Below are 20,744 nucleotides of genomic sequence, written 5' to 3'. Positions count from 1 at the left end.
GTTGGCGTCGCCTTCATTCGAAACAGTGGTTGCAGCGGTGAGATTTCGAGGCGCCCTTCGTAACGTCGTCGGAGGTGCGCTTCGCAACAGTGGTTGGCAGCTTCGGGATCGGCCGGCGTCAGCGACATCGATGCGCTTCGCAACAACGTACTTTCACATAATGCGGGTATTCATAACTAACAGAAAGTTTGTGAATGAGTAATCACTAGCTGCCTTTGAAAAGGCGTCATCACTAGTGACTTACGTAACGTCCCCCTTTTGAGACAAATGAACAATATCAGAAGGTCAATAAAAGCACATATTGGAGTTGTACAAATGGTTGCAATGTTTCCTAAAAACACGATCCAAGAAAAACGAATATTTATCCTAGCATTACAAAATTAAAATCCAGTTATTCGATTATGCGAATATGACGACTTTGCTAATCAAATAAACGACTGAATATCTGGTCAATCTGGTTATGCAGTTTTTCAAACTGAAAAACCAATTAATCGAATAACCTGGTAACTGGTTTTGCCGCAAAACCGGTTAAATGTTGATGCCCCACTAGCCACGGCTACCTGGAATGAGGAAGTAACCCACCTCTGGGCGAAGAGAACGTGCGTCTAGCCGCAAATAAAGTTTATCTTTCTCTCTCTCTCTCTCTCGCTATAACATAGAATACTATATTGCTCATGGCTATGCTTGCTTCCTTTGCTAGTATCTTCTTTATTCAGCTTGTTTCTATATCTCTTTCTCTATTCTTTTTTTTTTCAGAATATTTCTCTCTCTCTATGAATCCGTTTTCCAATTCCTCCTTTCCCTCATGTTCATGTTTCTTCTCACGCTCACTTGCCGTTCTCACCCCTTTGCTCACTGTAGTGTTTAAGGCTGTGCTATGCTCACTTAGTGGGCTTCGATAGCCGAGTTGTTATGACGCTCGCCTTTAGATCGTGGAAACGCGTGTGCGAATCTCGCCTTACCACGAATTTCTCTGTTTATCAGTTTATCTCTCTCTTTCTGTGCGAGTTCGTCCTCGCCCATCAAAGTTATTGCATCAATGCCGCACAAATACGCTCTGGCGTTCCCTGAGTGAATCAGAAGAGGAACAAGAGGATGACGCTGAAGGATAAGATTAAGAGAGTGCATTTCGGGTCATGATAATTTTTTTTATGAATCACATGCGGTAAAGCTCGAGTGTAACAGCCCTGCCGTGAAAATGAGACGTTTCACTGTGTGAGAACTTCAGTAGAAAGAAACAGAGAACAGGAGGTGAAAGACAGACACGGTAATTCATTTAATAATTAATTGAACTAGAGGACGATGATGAAGGAGAAAATGAAGGGAGTGCGTGTCGGGTAATTTAAATTTTTAGCTAAACAGGCATTTCTCAGGCTGTATGAATCGCCGGTAAGGCGCTTAGAAACAGCTTTTATTGACCGTCCTGACTTGTTTTTTGGACAATACTGGTAGAGATTTCGTATACCCCAAATTCTGGTTATACAGTGCTTTCTAGATGATTTAGACGTTCAAATTAATGCTGTTCATTTAATCAGTACCATTAACAATGCTATTAAATTACAGTTTGATGATATATTTTCGAAAAATTCAAAATTGATGCCGCTCAGTTTTTTAAAAGCTATATTAAGAGATTACCTGGCACATACGCCAATACAAGCAGTCATAGCAACTGATGCGTCGCAAAGGGAAGAAACATGTGGAATTGGTATTTTTTTCTCCTGCCCTAGACTGGTGCTTTTCGCTTCGCCTTCCAGATTTTGTGCCCATATTTGAAGCAGAATGTTTTGCGATAATTCTAGCTCTCCGTAAAATAACTGCTTCAGTAAGGTCCGCATCAATTTTAACGGATTCACTATCAGTATGTGCTTCCCTTACTGCAGATGAGAACTCGCATGCTCAGAGTGCTTTCAAAGCATTACTTTCCTCGCATCTCAATCTGATCAAATTGGTCTGGGTTCCAGGACATAAGGGCATTTATAAGAATGAAAGGGCAGACGCGCTGGCAAAGTCATCTTTAAATGGGCCTGTTATTGATGTATTACCGGCATCGAAATTCTTGATAAGCGCTAGATTAAGAAGGAAACTACTGTTAGAAGAATATTCTACACCTTCACTAACAGCCACACCAGAATGGAAACACTTGTTATACCATTAGAATAGTAAAATATGCCAAATGCAAGGAACGGTAGTCGCAATCACTAGACTGCACTGTCGAATTCCACAGCTAACTTTATATTTACACAGAGCTGGTCTGGCAGCCTCCCCTCATTGTCCTGTTTGTGGAGTAAATGAGTCAACTGAATATTACCTCATTTATTGTAATAGATTCTCTGCCTTACGTAAAAACACTTTAGGTGCCGTTTGCCACCTTCTCGGAATAGATTTAAATGCTCAAAATGTGCTTTCTTTCGGGGCTTTGTTTCTAGGCCAAAGCGACGGGAAGGTGGTTGACGTATTGCAGGAGTTCGTCAAAAGTTCAAAGAAGTTTAAGTGTTGAAATCATTGTTCGGTAGATTATAAAATTTCTAAATTCATATCAAATCAAATATGACGCTTTATTGCATTACACTACAGATTATTTACAATTCAACCATCAAATTCGTCTTGTTGCATCTTTATTTTCTTTCTCGTAAATAGGTTGATTTTAAGCCGTTATTAAGGAAGAAATTTATGAAAACTATAAGTTCTTGGCCAATCTCCCAGCGTGGGTATGCGCCACATCGTCAAGGATCTTTACTTGACTTGACTTGCCATGATAATTTATTCATCAATCACATACGGTAAAGCTCGAGTGTACAGGCCTGCTGTAAAATTACGTCATTTCACTGTGCGAGAGCTTCAGTAGAAAGAAACAGAGAACAGGAGGTGAAAGACAGACACGGTAATTCGTTTAATTGTCCGCTAGGTCAATATGTAATACAATGCACCACATACGTGCGTGAAGCTAAAAAAGTTTTGAATCTCAGCCCCAACTAAGCGATCTTCGAAGTAAGCAGTAGCAGAACAGGCGACAAGAACAACGTCTACGGTAGAGTAATATGCCCACTCAAAAGGGGTACTCGCGAAATAGCTCAAAAGTCCTAGACTTTTGTGTCATTGGTGTCATTGTGTGGCACTACATTTATACCGGCGTAACCAACTCTGCGCCAAAACTTTAATTCTGGTATAAGAGACAGAATATATTACAGCGCACATTGGTCGACAGAAGCTAGTGTGTTATTGCGTTTACTATATATTAAAGCTTGCATTCAATATTATTTTACAATCAACAGGCCCCGTCCCTCTCGCAAGCGCATAAAACATTTTAGTGAATATCAAACAATTACGTTATTATAGATATGCATCACTGTTTCACTATTCACTGTTCGTTTATTTTACGGTATATACCCTACAAAAAATAAGGGCGAAAAATAGATTACCTCAACTACAATATTCACTGTGTCATGACAAAAAATGCCTATTAGAATACGTCATCGTCAACGTTTGTGTCATTTTTGTCGTACGCAAAAGTTTCTTTATAATCGGTGAACGCCGATTGGTTCACGAACAGCTCTATGGGTGTCGTCTTGTCTGTCACGGTGTAATCGTTTGTAGCACTAAGAAAAGTAGAACGAACAACTGATGGCAGCTTCTCCAGTTTCGTCAGCGGTAGCGAACCCCTGGACACGCCGATACCATCGGCCATTTTCGTCGTTCGAGCTTGCCCCTTCTTAGCAATGAAGGATGTGGACTTCTCCAATGACGCTGCAGACAATGTGCTGCTCACAAGGGACCTATCCAAAGCAGCGGCACGATCCACAACCGGCACCGAAAGCTGTCTGCCATCGAGGTTGGTAGCGTTCGCGTCGATATCCACCTTGTTGTTGGCGACCTTTGTCAGTGGATGTTCGGGCGGTGCACCGAAGCGAAAGCTCGTGCGCGCATAGAACACGCTCGCCACGAAGAACACCGCGACGAGAAGGCTTACGGTGAGGAGGAAGACGCAGTTGCGATCAGGCCGCCCCATCTGATCGAGTTTCAATGGCTTCTCGTTCGCAGCGTGCTGGAGATGCGGTTCGACATTCAACGTGCTATTTAAGACGAGAGCGACGGCATGAATAGGTTCTTCGTCGTCTTCCTCCAGTAGCCCACTAACTCCTTCAGCCATTGCATTACTTCGACGTTCCGTCAGAGAACCGTCGGATGAAGTGGCATCGAAATTTATGATCGATGACTTCTCGAGGCCAGAGCACAGCGCCGGTGTAAACGTGCACAGGAGGAGTGGTCCATCAGAGGTCTCCGTAGTGTTTACGCTTCCTTCGGCTTTTGGAACATCGTCGGGTAAATTGCTTTTTGGACTGAACTGGAGAGTTGCGAATGAAGTAGCCTGGAGGCCGCTGTCGTCTGACCACTTTTCCAGCATCGCCATTGATGAGGTGGTTTCGATAAGTAAGTTGCGCTGGGACGCTGGATCTGGAACCTGAAAGTTGAGATTTGTGGTTGAAGTTGACATCGCTACTGCAGGAGTTGCTTTCAATTTACAGGTCGTCTCCGAGACCTCTGTCGCACTACGGGACGTCTGCGCCGCCGTCGACGTGTCGGCAGTGCTCGGTCGGGACGATGAACAGCCCGCCTCCTGGACGGCCTCTTCCCTCAGAAGTTCCTCGGAGATAGTAGAAAATACTTCAGCCCAGCCAGTCGCAACTATCTGGTGTCTTCTCTTACGAGCGTGGTAAGTGCTTGGCTCCAGGTATCGCGCCCTCTTTCCTTTGAATCTCGGCGATCCTGAAACCCATTGGCAACGCTTCATGGATTGGCTGTAGTCTTGCGAGCGCAGGTAGCCGCTGTGGACGTCATCGTTGTTGCTGTTTTCAAATTCGTCGACAATGTGTGCCTCGTATCGGTCATCGAACTGCACCTCTTCGCAACTGTCGTGCCATCCTGCTCTCGAAGGCGGCCGTTGTCCGAACTCCTCGCTTGTGGAGCTACTGAAACTGGTCGTCAAGTCAGGGCGCCCACTTTCGCTGTACTCCCGTTGCCACTCGTCCATGTCCTTGAAAGCTTTGAAAGCGGCATCCATGGCTGGCGCGTGTGGCAGATTCTTCTTTCTTGTCTTCTTTTACCACGGCAGAAATGACCCGTTCCACAGTGTGACCACGCGCTCATGGCAGGTCCCTAGTGGCGATGGGCTGGCACAAAAATTAAGGTCTACTTTCGTTTAAAAATTCTAACAGTGAAGGCCTAGCTCAAAAGCGCGCTATTCTTTTCTTCTCGTCCCGAAAAATTCTGATGGCCGCTAGTTTTGTTTTGCGCAAGTAGTTTCGTAGACTTAACTTTTTTTTCGTAAAATAAAACTATGTAGTTTTTAGTCAGTGCTCGTGATGTGTATACTCTGCCCTCTGTCGCATCTATAATTTGTGACGATTCATAAAAACTTAAGATCGTTGTTGGGAGTGAGGGCAGGTAAGATAGAAACTATTGCATTAGAACTGCTTGGAACAAAAAGGTGTGAGCCTATTGTGGTGCTGACATATTGGTACTGTCACAGGAAAGAGTGGCAATTGAAAGAATGTAATTGGGTGATAGGGAACACTTATGCAGACGGAAGACTATGTACATTTCAGTGTTACAGAAGGTCATGGACCACATAAAAAAATTTGATTCGAAAATGATTAATTTTTTCCCACTAGGTGGCCCCGCTTGAAAGTATTTTTTTTCAGTGTGAGTACTGACCAGAATTTACTCCTAAGAGCAATTTAGGCTGCATGATATCTTCATAAACATAGTGCTAACTTACTTTTATGTGCTTTCGTGCTACTCAATATAATAAATCTAAAATCTATTTGTAACGCCTTTATTTAATATAATATTAATATTATTATTATTATTATTATTATTATTAATATTATTATTATTATTATTATATTATTATTATTATTATTATTATTATTATTATTATTATTATTATTATTATTATTATTATTATTATTATTATTATTATTATTATTATTATTATTATTATTATTATTATTATTACAGACGGAGCTGTCATAAGATCACAACTCGGGTCTCGCGCAGCGCCGTAGTTGTCAGCCACCACCGCCGGTGTCCGTAACCACATCGCACGAAATTAGAAAAAAAGTAACCTAGCACCGATGACATAGTAGAGCTCGAATCCGGGTCCGCTGGATGCCAGCCCAGTGTTCTACCACTGAGTCACGCCGGTGTTGCGGGACGACGACGAAGTGATTGCTTAGCAGATCGCAGTTTCAGTAGGTGCTCTCTTTTTTCACCTAATTTTAAGTGAACTTCGCGAATATCACATCCGTGTCCATCGGTGATGGACGTGGACCCCCACGGACGTCCGCCAGTTACGGCGGCGTCGGCGGTGGCCGCATCCAGGAAGCGTACGGGACTCTACAGCGACTACGACAGCGAGAGTACTCTTGTTTACTCAATGAGCAGCGAAGAGCCTTCTGACGACGACGATTTTAAGCTGGTGCTAAGCCGTAAAGCGAAGAGGCGGAACGTCAGAACATCTTCGTCATCGAGTACGTTGAACGACAGAGTGCCAAGGAGACCCGTGACAAACACTATCCTTTTTGTCCCTGAGGTACCGGACGGTAACATGAAGCGCCTCAACAGGCAATCTGTTTCGGTGATGCTGGAAGGACTCGTGTCTAACGAGATCACAGACATCAGAGTGAACACGCGTAAGAACGTATTGGCCATCGACGTTTTGCATGCTGCGGCACTTAATGTACTGCGCAACGTCAACGAGTTGGGGGGAATGAAAGTTCGCTCCTACATTCCTGTGAGCTCTAACGTCGTCACTGGAGTCATCTACGATGTGGATACTGCCATTCCCAGCTCCGACTTCGATGTTCTGGTCAAACCGGTAAATGAAGCCAGCGTCATCGCAAAAGCTGTCCGTTTGGGAAACTCACGCTGCTTGAAGATCATGTTCAAGGGCGACTCTCTTCCTTCACACGTAAAGGTGGGCCATTTTCGGCATTCAGTGCGACCTTTCATACCGAAGCCCTTACAGTGTTATAAGTGCATGAAGATGGGCCACGTGAGAAGCGTATGCGAAAATAGGACGGTGTGTCCTCGTTGCGCGGAAGCCCATTCTGCGGATGACTGCGAAGCAACTACCCTCAAATGCTCGAATTGTCATGGGTCACATGCAGCTTCGTCAAAAGAATGCCCCAAAATCCAAAGAGAAATAGCGGTATTGAAACAAATGGTCAGAGACAATTCGTCGCATCGAGAGGCTGCCAGGACCGTCCGAAAGAGGCGTCATCGTCGCCGCAGTTCATCAAAGAATGCCGCAGACGCTGCATCGAAAGCACCACTCCACCACCGTTCTCTTCCACCGCCCTTGCCTCCCAGACCGAAGGCGGCCAGCGCGGTCAACAAACCAACGAGCAGCACTGTTGCAGATGAATCAGTTTGGCCTTCATTGCCGAAATCACAGCCACCTGCAAACCCCAAGCGCACATCGACAGTCACATCACTCCAGCCAGCCGCTGACAAGCTGCCTGAGGAGGACACAGAAGACATCAGAATGTTCCGAATACTGCTGGATGCCATGCGAAAGCTGTGCAGCAGCCTGAAGTCTCCACTCGCTCAGAGTGCACTACAAGTACTGTAGGGTTGAGAGCTGGGCTAGTTGGTGAGACATCATTTAACCATATGGTGTAGTAGCGCAATTTTCACGGGGACGAAGAGGACAAGAACACACGACACTCGCTACACTCGCAACTAATTTTATTTCAGAAGCAGCACTTCATATATAACCCATAACCCTAGCGACACAGAAAAGAACTACGAACATTGAATCATTGCCACCAGAAGCTTTTGCGCAGACTCAAGCGATAGTACACGGCAGTTACGCTTACACTTTAAGATGACATAACTAAAACAGCCCTGGGTAACATCAAATCAAAAAACCAAAAAAATTTTGCGGGAATTCACACGTGTTTGAAACAAAATTTTGAAACTACAAAAAGGAGAGTATGACACATGCAAACACTGATCTCAATTAAGTCCTTCGAGGTAGCTGGCTTCTCGGTCACTTAACGAAACCGATGGCTGACTAATGCATCCTTCTTTTCTTTTTTTAATGTGGAAGGCTTCGACAATTTCTCTGGTTAGTTGGTTTCCATGACGGAAGACTACGGTTGTGTCACTGAACAGTGGTGATCATTAAGAACTGACATTCATTCTCACATAAAGAGACACTGTTCCCAGTGTGGCTGCTCACCACTGTTCAGTGACACAACCGTAGTCTTCCGTCATGGAAACCAACTAACCAGAGAAATTGTCGAAGCCTTCCACATTAAAAAAAGAAAAGAAGGATGCATTAGTCAGCCATCGGTTTCGTTAAGTGACCGAGAAGCCAGCTACCTCGAAGGACTTAATTGAGATCAGTGTTTGCATGTGTCATACTCTCCTTTTTGTAGTTTCAAAATTTTGTTTCAAACACGTGTGAATTCCCGCAAAATTTTTTTGGTTTTTTGATTTGATGTTACCCAGGGCTGTTTTAGTTATGTCATCTTAAAGTGTAAGCGTAACTGCCGTGTACTATCGCTTGAGTCTGCGCAAAAGCTTCTGTTGGCAATGATTCAATGTTCGTAGTTCTTTTCTGTGTCGCTAGGGTTATGGGTTATATATGAAGTGCTGCTTCTGAAATAAAATTAGTTGCGAGTGTAGCGAGTGTCGTGTGTTCTTGTCCTCTTCGTCCCCGTGAAAATTGCGCTACTACACCATATGGTTAAATGACTACAAGTACTGTATGCTCTAAGTCCAGTATTTGCAAGTCTCCAGTAGCAACCATGGCTCGACCAATTTTCTCCTTCCGCAACGAGGTCCGACAAGCGTCGATAATGCAGTGGAACGCGAGAGGCCTGAGATCCCGCATCTCTTCGTTCCGTCAGTATATACTCATGAATCGTATTCTTATGATAGTTATATGTGAACCAAACGTGCAACAACCTCCTAAACTATCAGGGTATGAATCTTTCGTTTCTTCAACGTGCGAGGAACGCAGCAAGGTGGTTGTTTACATTCGCACAGATTTCACATACGTGCATCATGCAGTTCAACCACATGATGACAATCAATATGCCTGCTTACGTGTTAAAAAGGAAAAAGTGTCATTCACACTCATTGGTGTCTACATATCACCATCCGGACGATTTAAACAAGACTGACTACGAGACATACTGACAACAACTACGGGCCCGTGGGTTATAACTGGAGACTTCAACGCACATCACTTATTCTGGGGTAGTTCGATGATCAACGCTAAAGGAAGAAGCCTCGTGTCATTCGCTTCTAAGCATGACCTATGTTTCTTAAATGATGGCAGTCCTACATACCTGCGGGGCCTTACGTACAGCAGTTGCCTCGATTTGACTCTGGTATCCAGAAACTTCCGGTCGCAAGTGCACTGGTTTTCAGACATCGAAACGCATGGGAGTGACCACATTCCAACTTATATGCGAATAAGGGGTCTTACTAACTCCTTTCCTGAGACCTCAATACGAAGAATTGATTGGTCCAAGTTTCAGCGACTCATGGAAAATACATGCCGTGAAGACCCTGACCAGAACTTGGAGGATGTCATCAAAGAGGCAATGAGGGAATCTTCCTGTCTCCTCCCGTTCACCAGCAAGCGTTCAGATTTTGACGTTGAACTGGAAAAACTGCGCGCGCTTCGCCGAAGGGCGGAAAGAAGATACAGGCGGACGAAAGCAATATGCGACTTGAGGCTGGCACGACGCATACAGAAAAAAGTCCAACGACGTTTAGACAAATTTGCACAGGAACGCTGGAAATCATTCTGCGAATCATTGGATCCCCGAAAGCCGTTGTCACGCATCTGGAGCACTATTCGTGGCCTGCGCTCGACTCCCCAACAAAGACATCCTTTCATGGCTTTAGCCCTACATTCAGGCCACACCCAACTTGAAGTGGCAAATGAGTTTTGTACGCGAATCGCTGGTGTGTCCGCCTTGTCCGCTGGCACCATTAGGAGTGTTATCCCTGAAGCCCGCATCTACGAAATGGACAATCTTTTCACTATAGAAGAACTTGACGCATATTTGGCGGCTTTCCGACGATCATCTTCACCAGGACCCAATGGCATCACCTACGCCGCTCTAGCCAATTTTCGACAGAAGGCAAGGGGACAGTTGTTAAGCTATTACAACCACTCATGGCTGGCGGGCAATGTTCCCCAGGATTGGAAGATAAGTCGACTTGTGCCACTACTCAAAGCAGGAAAGTCACCATTTGATTTGACATCATTTCGCCCTGTTGCCCTCGCAAGTTGCGTAGGAAAAGTCATGGAAAGGATGATACTTACACGCCTAGAATGGTACCTCGAGCACTACAACGTATACCCAATCTGCATGACGGGTTTTCGGCGAGGTAGATCATCTCTTGACAACGTGATTGATCTCACAACATTTATCCAGCAACAGAAGAGCCTCCAGAGCATACCACTGGCACTCTTCCTCGACGTCAAAGGGGCTTATGATAACGTAACACATAAAGCCATTCTAGACTCGTTGGAAGCTGTTGGAATCGGTGGTCGGATGTTCCAATGGATCCAGGATTATTTGACGAGAAGGTACTTTTTTGTACAAACCTCAGATGGACCTACCACAAATTACTATACCTCCCGTGGCGTCCCTCAGGGCGCCGTATTAAGTCCCACTTTATTTAACCTCGTGATGGTAGGACTTCGTGAAATTTTGCCAAGTACCATCCTCATATCCATATATGCTGACGATATTTGTCTATGGACTTCGGCTGTAACTCGTCTACAAGTACGTGCAAGAGTCCAGCAGGCTGCCACCCTGACATGCTCATATCTCCGCAAGCAAGGTCTTTCCGTCTCAACGGAGAAATGTGCATTGGTTGCGTTTACCCGCAGAGCCGTGACACAATACCCTGTTACCATCAATGGACAAAATATTCCATACCAGAAAAACCATAGCTTCCTGGGTGTGATTATTGACAGGGACCTTTTGTGGAGTGCCCACTGCAATTACCTGAAGAGAAGGCTAACTTCTATTGTCCATATAATGCGGTTCCTCTGCGGAAAATCTTGGGGCGCATCGATAAGGTCAATGAGGCAGCTATACAGGGCACTGTTTCTGGGATTTTTGCGCTACAGCTTGCCGTTACTGGCAAGTACGTGCAAGACGAACATCCGCACTCTCGAAAGTCTGCAAGGACAAGCACTACGCGTGTGCTTAGGATTGCCGCGATGCACCTCAACCTACGGGGCAATTATTATCGCAAGACAGCATCCAATTCGAACATACATCACCACTGACAATTTGAGAGCCCACATAAGACACCTATGCCGAGTTCCTGGTCACCATGTTGCAGTGTTGCCACTTCAAAGACCACACGCGATCTTTTCAAAGATTATTTCTGCCCATCGAGAATGCCTCCCTTTTAGCTTCACTCCCGCAACAAGACCAGCGTCACCCCCGTGGTGCCTACAACAACCACAGGTGTGCCTCACTATTCCGGGAATAACGAACAAGAGCCATCATTCAACAGTGGTCCTACGACAGGTGACATTGCCGCTACTCAACGAAAAATACGGCCAGAGGACCGATATTTACACCGATGGATCGGTCTTGGCTGACAGCTCCACAGGTGCTGTTGTCATCCCGGCGTACCAGGTCACTATAAAGCTCAAACTGTCGCATAGGACAACATCCACAGCAGCGGAGCTTGCCGCCTTACGTGCTGCTATACTTTATATCGCGGAATACCAAAAATGGGCTGTGTTCTGCGACTCCAAGGCATCCCTTCAGAGCTTGCAATCAGCTTTACGACAGAGGGAGCATCAACAAATAGTGAATGAAATAAGAGAAGTGATTCACGAAGTTTTATCGAAAGGATATGACTTGGTGTTCCAGTGGTTACCGGGACATTGTGGTATTGTCGGTAATGACCTTGCTGATAATGCTGCCCGATCCGCTCACGCTGACGCCCAGACAACCCCAATTCCATTGTCGAGAACCGACGCTGCAAGGGGCCTTCACTCGTTCGCTAACACCATGTCGGAAACTTGGCTGAGTGACCCCAGTGTCAGGAACCACCGCCTACACAAATTGGACCCATCGAGAAAGCGTCAAGTTCTATCGGACCTCTCCCGCCAGGATGCAACTTTACTGTGCCGCCTGTGGTTAGGAGTAGCTTTTACAAAGGCGTACTCCTTTCGCATAGGAATGGCGGATAGCTCCCGATGTGAATCGTGCGACACTGACGAGACAATAGAACATCTACTGTGTTCATGTGAGCGTTTTGCGAGCGAACGCAACTTGCTACGCGAAACGTTGGAGACACTAGACAGTAGACCTTTTTCCGAAGAGAAGATACTTGGCTCATGGCTCTACGCGTTGCTGGCCAGCAAAGCGACGCGGGCATTGCTAAGTTTTCTAAAGACGACCGGACTACGCGACCGCTTATAAGCGTGCAATGGACAAGGTCACATCTACACACACGTTGCCCTTCACTTCTCTCTCTCTTCTTCTTTAATCCCCTCACCCCTTCCCCCAGTGCAGGGTAGCAAACCGGACGTGCGTCTGGTTGACCTCCCTGCCTTTCATTTCTTCCCTTCCTCCTCCTCCTCCTCCTCCACGCCGGTGTTTGGGACTTGCTGGCAAACTTGCCTTAGGCAGGCTTGATGTCAGGAAAGCAATCGCGTTATTACGACTTATAAAGCGTTTTAAAACAGCTAAAGAACAAGCAGTCGTCGCACAATGCGAATAGCGTATGAGTGGGTCGTTCAACGCTCCAACCTATTACAAAAGCTTGTGTGCAGCTATTAGCTGTGGTGCATACCCACTTCAGGTATAATTCCTCATCGTCGTCAGCTACTGCATGAACAATTGGCAAAAAATTCCTTGCAATAGTTTAGTGGACACCACGCTTCTCAGAAGAATGACGAAGAATAGCATAGCGAGTGCCAGCCTACTACCCTAAAATTTTTATTAATAATGCCGTAGTGGGCATGAAGGAAGTGTGCCTGCAGCAGCTGCCCAATGATTGTTTCAGAAAAGGTTCTGAAAGGCCGCTCTTCTGTCTTTCTTTGTGACTGTGCTGCATCTTCCGCGCAGGCCTGGCCTTTTTTTTTTTCGTGTAAACCACTTCACATGAGCTAGTCGACTTCGCTTGCACCATCTTTGCTATAGAGAACGAGAGGCGTTCATACTTACAAAGACTTACTGACACAACTTTTCACAAGTAAGTGGAGTTCGAACGTGCCGAACTTCGTGACAGGCGTGATGAGCAGCGAAGGTTGGCATCGCGACTGATGAGAAAACGCATACATTAGGAAATTTCAAAGCGAAATAAACATTAATTTCAAACGTAACGTACACGGCATGTAGTCATACACACAGCATCACGAACTGAATCTCGGCTAGTGCAGGTACCCAGGCCATTGGCCATACAGAAGCGTGGCTAAATTTATATGTGACGCTTATTATTTGGATTGCTTACTAAACATGTGGGCGAGTGATTTGTTATTTGATCATGGAGATGATAAAGTTTTATAAATACGACAGATTATGTATTTATCAATGTCTTGTCAGAAAACGGGAGAATGCGTCACACATGTACCACTACGTGCAACATCATGCTTGTTGCTAGAGGTGCGATGTTGAGCATATATAATAGTCAGCGCCAACAAGATGCCGATGGTATAGGAAGCTAAAAAAATTCGTCAGATCCCACGTACCTTGGGAATCGACGTTATGTGAAGCATGCGGAGAAAACGTGATCATGTTGTAATGTTTTTATTGAGTGACGCGTTATGAAAGAACGCTAAATATATGCGCAACTTTTGCACACACATACACATGTTGAACTGTAACAGATGGTGATATAACACGTTGTTTGTGCTTGTGGAACGATAACAACAGACACGTGAGTATTAGCAACACCAGAAGCGATCAGCTTATATGAAGCACTGGTGCTCGCGAGACTGGTAGCCCTAGACACTGCTAAGCAAATATATTTTATTGAGTGACACCTTACTACAATTGACGTGGATCAGTCCTAATGGCTGTACCGCATGAGTAGATATATGCAATGTTAAATGCGAAGCATTTCTTAGCGAACTTCGGTGACTTTGAATCTATCTATCTATCTATCTATCTATCTATCTATCTATCTATCTATCTATCTATCTAGCCGCCTAAGACTTTTAACTCTCCTGGCCGTTTCGGTAATGGTATGAATACCAAAATTGGTGTGGTATAACATGACTGCATGATGAGCATAAGTGACTATTCATAACATGAAAATTATGACATGTATGTCATGATTTACATTTCACGGTTTACATTTCACGGTTTTACATTTTTCATGGTCTCGCTGCTTTTGCGGTGGTTTCGTTCACATGGCATGTTGCGAAACAGGTATGGTATGACATGACTGCATGACCAACACAACCGACAGACCCTGGCATGAAAGTCATGAGATGTGTGCTGCACATGTAATCTAACAACGCGACTACATGCCACACTAATGATGCGCTCGTGGCCATTTCGCTGACTTAGCATATACCAAATTTGGTATTACGTGACGTCAATGGATGACGAAGGTATCTGACTTGTGCAAACATGATAATCATGACACGCTTGTCATGTAAAAACATGACAACATACCACGCTCATGATGTGCTCGTGACCATTTCGCAAGCTCCACATATGCCAAATTAGGTATCACGTGATGTGAACAGGCGACGAAGGTAAAAGACACGTCCAAACATGATAATCATGATATGTGTGTCATATAAAGCATGACTACATGCTACGCTCATAGCGCGCTCGCGGCCGTTTGGCTAGCTCAACATGTACCAAAGTTGCTATTATGTGACGTGAATAGACGACGAAGGTAAATGACACGACCAAACATGATACTCACGGCATGCGTGCCATGTAAAATTTGACTGCATGCTACGCTCATAGCACGCTGGCCGCCGTTTGCATAGCTCCACATATATCAAATTTGGTATCAGGTGACGTGAATAGATGACGAAGGTATTGACACGTCCAAACATGATAATCATCAAGTCACGTACGGCATAATTTACCTCCGCCTCATAACGTTGTGCTCATTTTAAAGGGATATATCAACCTTCCTCATTCGTACTTCGCATATCACCGACTCCCACTGTAAGGGGGATCTGCCAATTTTTTTTATAAAATGAATAGTTAGAACTGCAATCACTATTGGCGTTTCACGAACATTAGGGTCTATTTGAAAAGTAGTTTGGAGACCTGGCGTGGATCTGTGGTAAAATACTTTATTGACACGCAGGATTCTGCATTTCAATTCCTGCTGGCACCTCACATTTATTCTTTGCATTAATCCGGCCAACGCTGCCAATGTCCGCTCTTTCTTAACGCTCACGCGTGAAGAATACCATTGTGTGTCCTCGCCATTCCCGGTAGATACTAAAGGTTTCAATCATCTGGGGCACTACCCGCATACCAGTGGCACATACCAACCAGCGGGTATATGTTACTGTCTGGCGCAAAGTGTTTGACGACGTACGTGACGGGATTGTGACATTTTTCGTGTCTTGACCAGTGCGACATATTCGTCTGACCATCTTACCCTGCCGTACTAATATTGGTTCCGGCCAAGTTAAGAGGGTAGGGTGGTCACGAGAGCACCCAGTCGTAAGCGGCTAGATAGATACGCAGATAGATGACAAATGTGCTTGCAGTACGCTTCGCATTTAAAATAGAGATTGAGACGCCAATTGTGGTACTTGAGCCTGCTTAAAAATATATCTCAATATCCAGAAGCATCGCTTTCCTTCCTGATATCAGAAGAATAATCTTGTTACATGCCATCACGACCATAAGATTGAAATGTTTATGGTTTTTGTGTACTTTTTGTCGGTATTCATGAGTGACTACCACTGATAAAAAAATGAACAAAAAAGCGCCTTTGCAAGGCTCTCTGTAAACACGCCATTCTTAGTACAGTGATCAATCAGGATCTGGCCTACGCGTCTGACAGCAGCTTGCAACTTTGCTTAGTGTGCCGATTTTGTTTGTAGTTAGGACTCGGTCTTGGCCACGCGCCTTAGCCCGGGCCGCGCTGTTGCCTACGGAAAAGCGAGGATGAGTCACGATTAGAATACGTTAGCTGTTTATTCTTCGTTACCCGTCATGCGTGCATCCGGCTTTTATCCGCCTTTTTCAAAGAGCCTTCCAGTTTCAACGTGATAGATACATGGCAGCAAGCTTCTACATAATTCAATAAAGCAGGACGAAATAGTGACAAAAAAAGTAGCAAGATCACGTGGTGCACTTTACGAGCCTTTCTGAAACAAATGGCATGAAAAACAGGTAGAGGCTTAAAAAAAATGGCAGCATATCCACGGAGTGAATGATGGAGCGTGGGGCGAAGAATTCGTCCGTCCAATCGTTCTTGCTTCCGTCCGTCCATGCGTCCGTCAGTGTGACCGTCCATGCGTCCATCAGCCCATCCGTTCATGCGTCCATCCATGCATCTGTCTATGTGTCCGTTCGTCCATCTATTCAACACTCCAAGTACCACCATCTGGCATCTTTTCATCATATATTCCCCATATAGAAGCACCGCCATCCAGCGGACATTCCAAGGACTAAACGAGAGGTGGCACACGCACACTTTCTTACGGCTTGCGCTTCGGGTCCACTTCCCACCTTTAACCACCTCGAGTTCATGGTATATACTAGTTCACTGTATTCACGGCACTGCGGCCGAACGCTCGCTAAACCTTTCGAAAACCAAGGAGGTTACGCCCAGCGAGTATGACGTAGCAAACTTTGTCAGTCAGATAGTGCTCAATGTACATGCCAACGGCTGCTAATGGGGAATGAGAGAGAGGAGAATTCGGCTTTTACTTTCTTACGGCTTGCGCTCCGCATCTACTTCCCGTTTTTAACCACCTCGAGTTCATTCATGGTATATACAAGTTCATTGTATTCATGGCACTGCGGCTCAACGCTCGCTAAACCTTTCTAAAGCTAAGGAGGTTACACCCAGCGAGTATAACGTAGCAACCCTTTCTTGTCAGATAGTGCTCAATGTACAAGCCAATGGCTGCTAATGGTGATCGCAGCCTGCGCATTAAATAAAAGCCGAATGCTCCTGTCTCTCATTCCCCATTAACAGCCATTAACATGTACAATGAGCACTATGTTTTATTGTTCAACAACGCACAGAAGAAGTCTCTCACCGGCACCACCTTGGAGGTCAAAATGTTATACTTGTTACATACTACGGGGAACGAACGGGTGCCGCTATAAGGAGCTTCGCCCCTAAAAAGAATTGGCGTAATACCGAAAAGTCTCCTTTAGTAAATGTTCTTTATAGCGTAATACCGAAAAGTCTCCTTTAGTAAATGTTCTTTATTGACGACCCGCCTTCACAAATCACATACGCAGTGTGATAATTGTCTGAAAGTTAATAATAATAATTATAATATGTGGGGTTTAACGTCTCAAAAGCACCATGTAATTATGAGAGACGCCTTAGGGGAGGGCACCGGAACTTTTCACCACCTGGGGTTTTTTTAACTTGCACCAATACATGAGCACACAGTGCTACAGCACTTTCGCCTCTTTCGAAAATGCAGCCGCTGCAGGCGGGATTCAATCCCGTGACCTGCAGGTCAATGGTTTGAAATTTTGTGCTATGAATAATTATAGCGCAAGACGCTCTTGCTAATTTGGGCTTTTAAACACCTGAGATCACAATAACATTGTATTTCTTCCGAAAGATAATAGATAGATTTAGTTTACCGGGTTTAGCGGAATAGCGGGCTTACCGAGATAGCGGGATGGAAGTGTGCACGCGCAGTAACGTGCAGGACGCGTGCCGCTCAATGTGTGCACGCTATTTTTCGGATTTAGCGTTACCGTGTTAGTGTGGCTTGCGTAGTGTACGTAAAACATGGCGGTGGTTTCGGACGCCCGCTTCAAAGTGATTTTGGCGTAGTTGTTGAATGATTCACGTCATTCGCAGCAAACGACTGTTTAAAAAATGGCTTCACTTGTCTTCGGTTAGCTTCGACGACAAAGTATTACGGATACGTCAGCGTAGTTTTTGAGATAGCGTAGTCTTGAACATCTGTAGGCCTAACTAGAAGACTGCTGTAAACAGATCGGCATCACATGTGTTTTAGAGTTTGGTAGGTGGTTCATATTTATTTACTTTTATTATTACCAAAACAACAACAACAATAACAACAACAACAACAACAACAACAACAAAATTCTTGTAACATTGCTTCGCGTGGTGACGCAGGCAAACATTTTTGTGTTCTTTTCATTTGCACTATCCTTTAACTTACTCACCCTCCGATAGGTGGTGCCATCATCGCAGCTAGGCCACGTTAACCACGTAAACGCTATCCCGATAAACTGTAAAACGCTGCCAGCGATGACCGTTTGCGACACGCTATAACAAGTAGCAAACGTGTAGCAATTCCCGCTTTCATGCTAAAGGTAAACTATACCTATATAATAGAGCAACATGTGCATTAAGTCCAAAAACACGCTATATTGCTTTTTCGAGAATGTTTCAGAGCGTAAGAATATCAGTCTTTCCTTAGTAAAGGTGCGCAGGTCAAGTAAATGTTTTAAAGAAAAACAGACACAAATGTTATGTGCGACACAAATTTACAAAAAATTAAACAGAATAAAAAGAATTGCTGTGCGTGTAGACAGCAGGCACCACTGTTTATGCAATGAGCTTTAAATTAAAGAATTTTTATTCTGCTTCACTACACACTTTTGTTTTGTCTCGTACCATCTGCTTCCAGGATTTCTCCTCCCTCTTCCTAAAGCGTTAACATAGCCCTCGAGTCGACTTGAGCAAAAGTCTTTGGACTTAAACAGTGGTTTCTCTCCAGCAGTGGACCTCGGTGTAGCCTCGACCGGCGAGCTAAATCTCAGCCCGGAGCAGAGCCAGTGTTCGTGCTGCAAGCGGGCTTTGTTTCAGAACCGCAGTTCAGGCGCCTTGGCGGAGCCCCACTGGGAACACCGACTGAATTCTTGCGCAACTCATGGACGTGATCTTAAAAAAAAATCAGCAAAAACAACAGCAAAGCAGTAAGTCTACAAATATACAGCGATGAATCACAATAACTCGTGGGAGGCACTAGGGAAGGGCGGCGAAATTTATGCGCAGTGCGGTCGTCGCTGTGCTATGCTTCGGCTTTGCACTGGCCATCGTTGTAAGAATTCATTTTTCTTGCTTTGCATATATACCATAATGTAAATTATCTCTCTGAACAGACTCTAAGCGTCCACTGTACAGTGTGAACTTAAAGCGGTGAATTTAAAACGGGCGGTCCAACGGTGGGCATGGAATTTGAAATTTGAGTGATGTTTCAGGGCGTTGCTGGTGCCTGTGTGAGATGGTCGCACTGATGTCTTTTAGAGACGGGTTAGTGAATCATCTCTCTGCAAAGCTCCCCACGCAATCTCAAACGAGACGTTCTATACATTATAGGAAAGAAAAGGGAGGGTCGGGGAAGGGGCTGTTGCTTTTTTATGAAACTTACCTTCCTTTGCAATTTCGATGAACTCACAAAACGTAAAATTGTTTGGCTAAATAGACCGAGATAGGGTAGCTCCGACTGTCTGTTTATTGCGGGCGTCACATGTAGACACTAACATTAAGTTTGAACAATATAGTCACGCAATTTCGTTTACTCTTGTTGCTTCAAGGCTGAACACTGATTTCTTCCTGCATGGTTATGTTAGACAAAAAAGCTTATGCGGCCCTGCCAATGAATACGATAAATCTAAGCCATCATTCTGCAGCGCAGAAACAATAAAACTATTCCGAGGCATCATAAATCTGATCAACTTATTGCCCACCGAAGTGACCGCGGGGCCAGAGAAAGCGTCATTTCATATTAGTGAAATAATAAACCGTAACAGCATACTTTGCTAACATATATATTGCTCAGAAAAAGATAGCAAATATGGTTGCTAGAATATTGATGCGCAGCTCGCAGTGCCACTGTGAACGAAAACAAATATCCACTGCGCAACAACGGCGCCTCACTAGTGGAAGTAGCAGCAAACCTCATGGCAGCAATGACCCCACCACATGCGAAAGTTTTTAGTCAGCCTGGCCAGTGCCAGTATTTGACCTTCATTTGAACACACCGAAAGTGTTATTGACAATGACTACCTATTGTTGTCATCGACATATTTTGGTCGTTGTTCTTGCACTGGAGTATTTTTTTTTGGAGTGGGAGGTTACAGCTTTTAACTCATGAAGTTCATAATGACTGCGTAGTGATAACGTGATAGAGCCTGAGAGAAACGTTTAAGGTTCTTGCCGACCAACGCAGTATGCAGAAACGTTGTCACACTATTTGGGACATGGAGGGCAGAGAAAGCGGGAACTGTAATTATTACATAATGGGCTAGTTAGGAAACGGTGCTGTGAAATTGATCTATAGGCAAGCAGCAGGTGCTTAGTTACCTACTCATTGGTGCTGCATGCACCAGGAACTGTTAATAAGGTTTTCGTGTCCGTATGTATGTCAAGCGATATGGACGCAGAGATACAAACTTTCGTAAGCGAATGACTAATTATACTTTTAAACACAGGATTAGGCAAGTAATGTCACGCACAGGGCCCAAAGTGGGCGATTTTCTTTCTCGACGTATCATGTTCTAGTCAACGAGGCACTGTAATCAACC

At 44.7% G+C, this 20,744-nt stretch overlaps 1 protein-coding gene across 2 annotated transcripts in view; it reads left to right on the top strand.

The window, feature by feature from the left end:
• The window catches only part of LOC119172707 (hemicentin-1), a 262,978-nt gene that overhangs the window by 240,616 nt on the left and 1,618 nt on the right, over positions 1 to 20,744 (top strand). The window lies entirely within an intron of this gene.

This window comes from Rhipicephalus microplus, chromosome 4, assembly GCF_043290135.1.
Source record: "Rhipicephalus microplus isolate Deutch F79 chromosome 4, USDA_Rmic, whole genome shotgun sequence".
NCBI classification, from domain to species: Eukaryota; Metazoa; Arthropoda; class Arachnida; order Ixodida; family Ixodidae; genus Rhipicephalus; species Rhipicephalus microplus.
The sequence above is the reverse complement of the archived record's forward strand: the minus strand, read 5'-3'. Positions and strand labels throughout refer to the sequence as shown.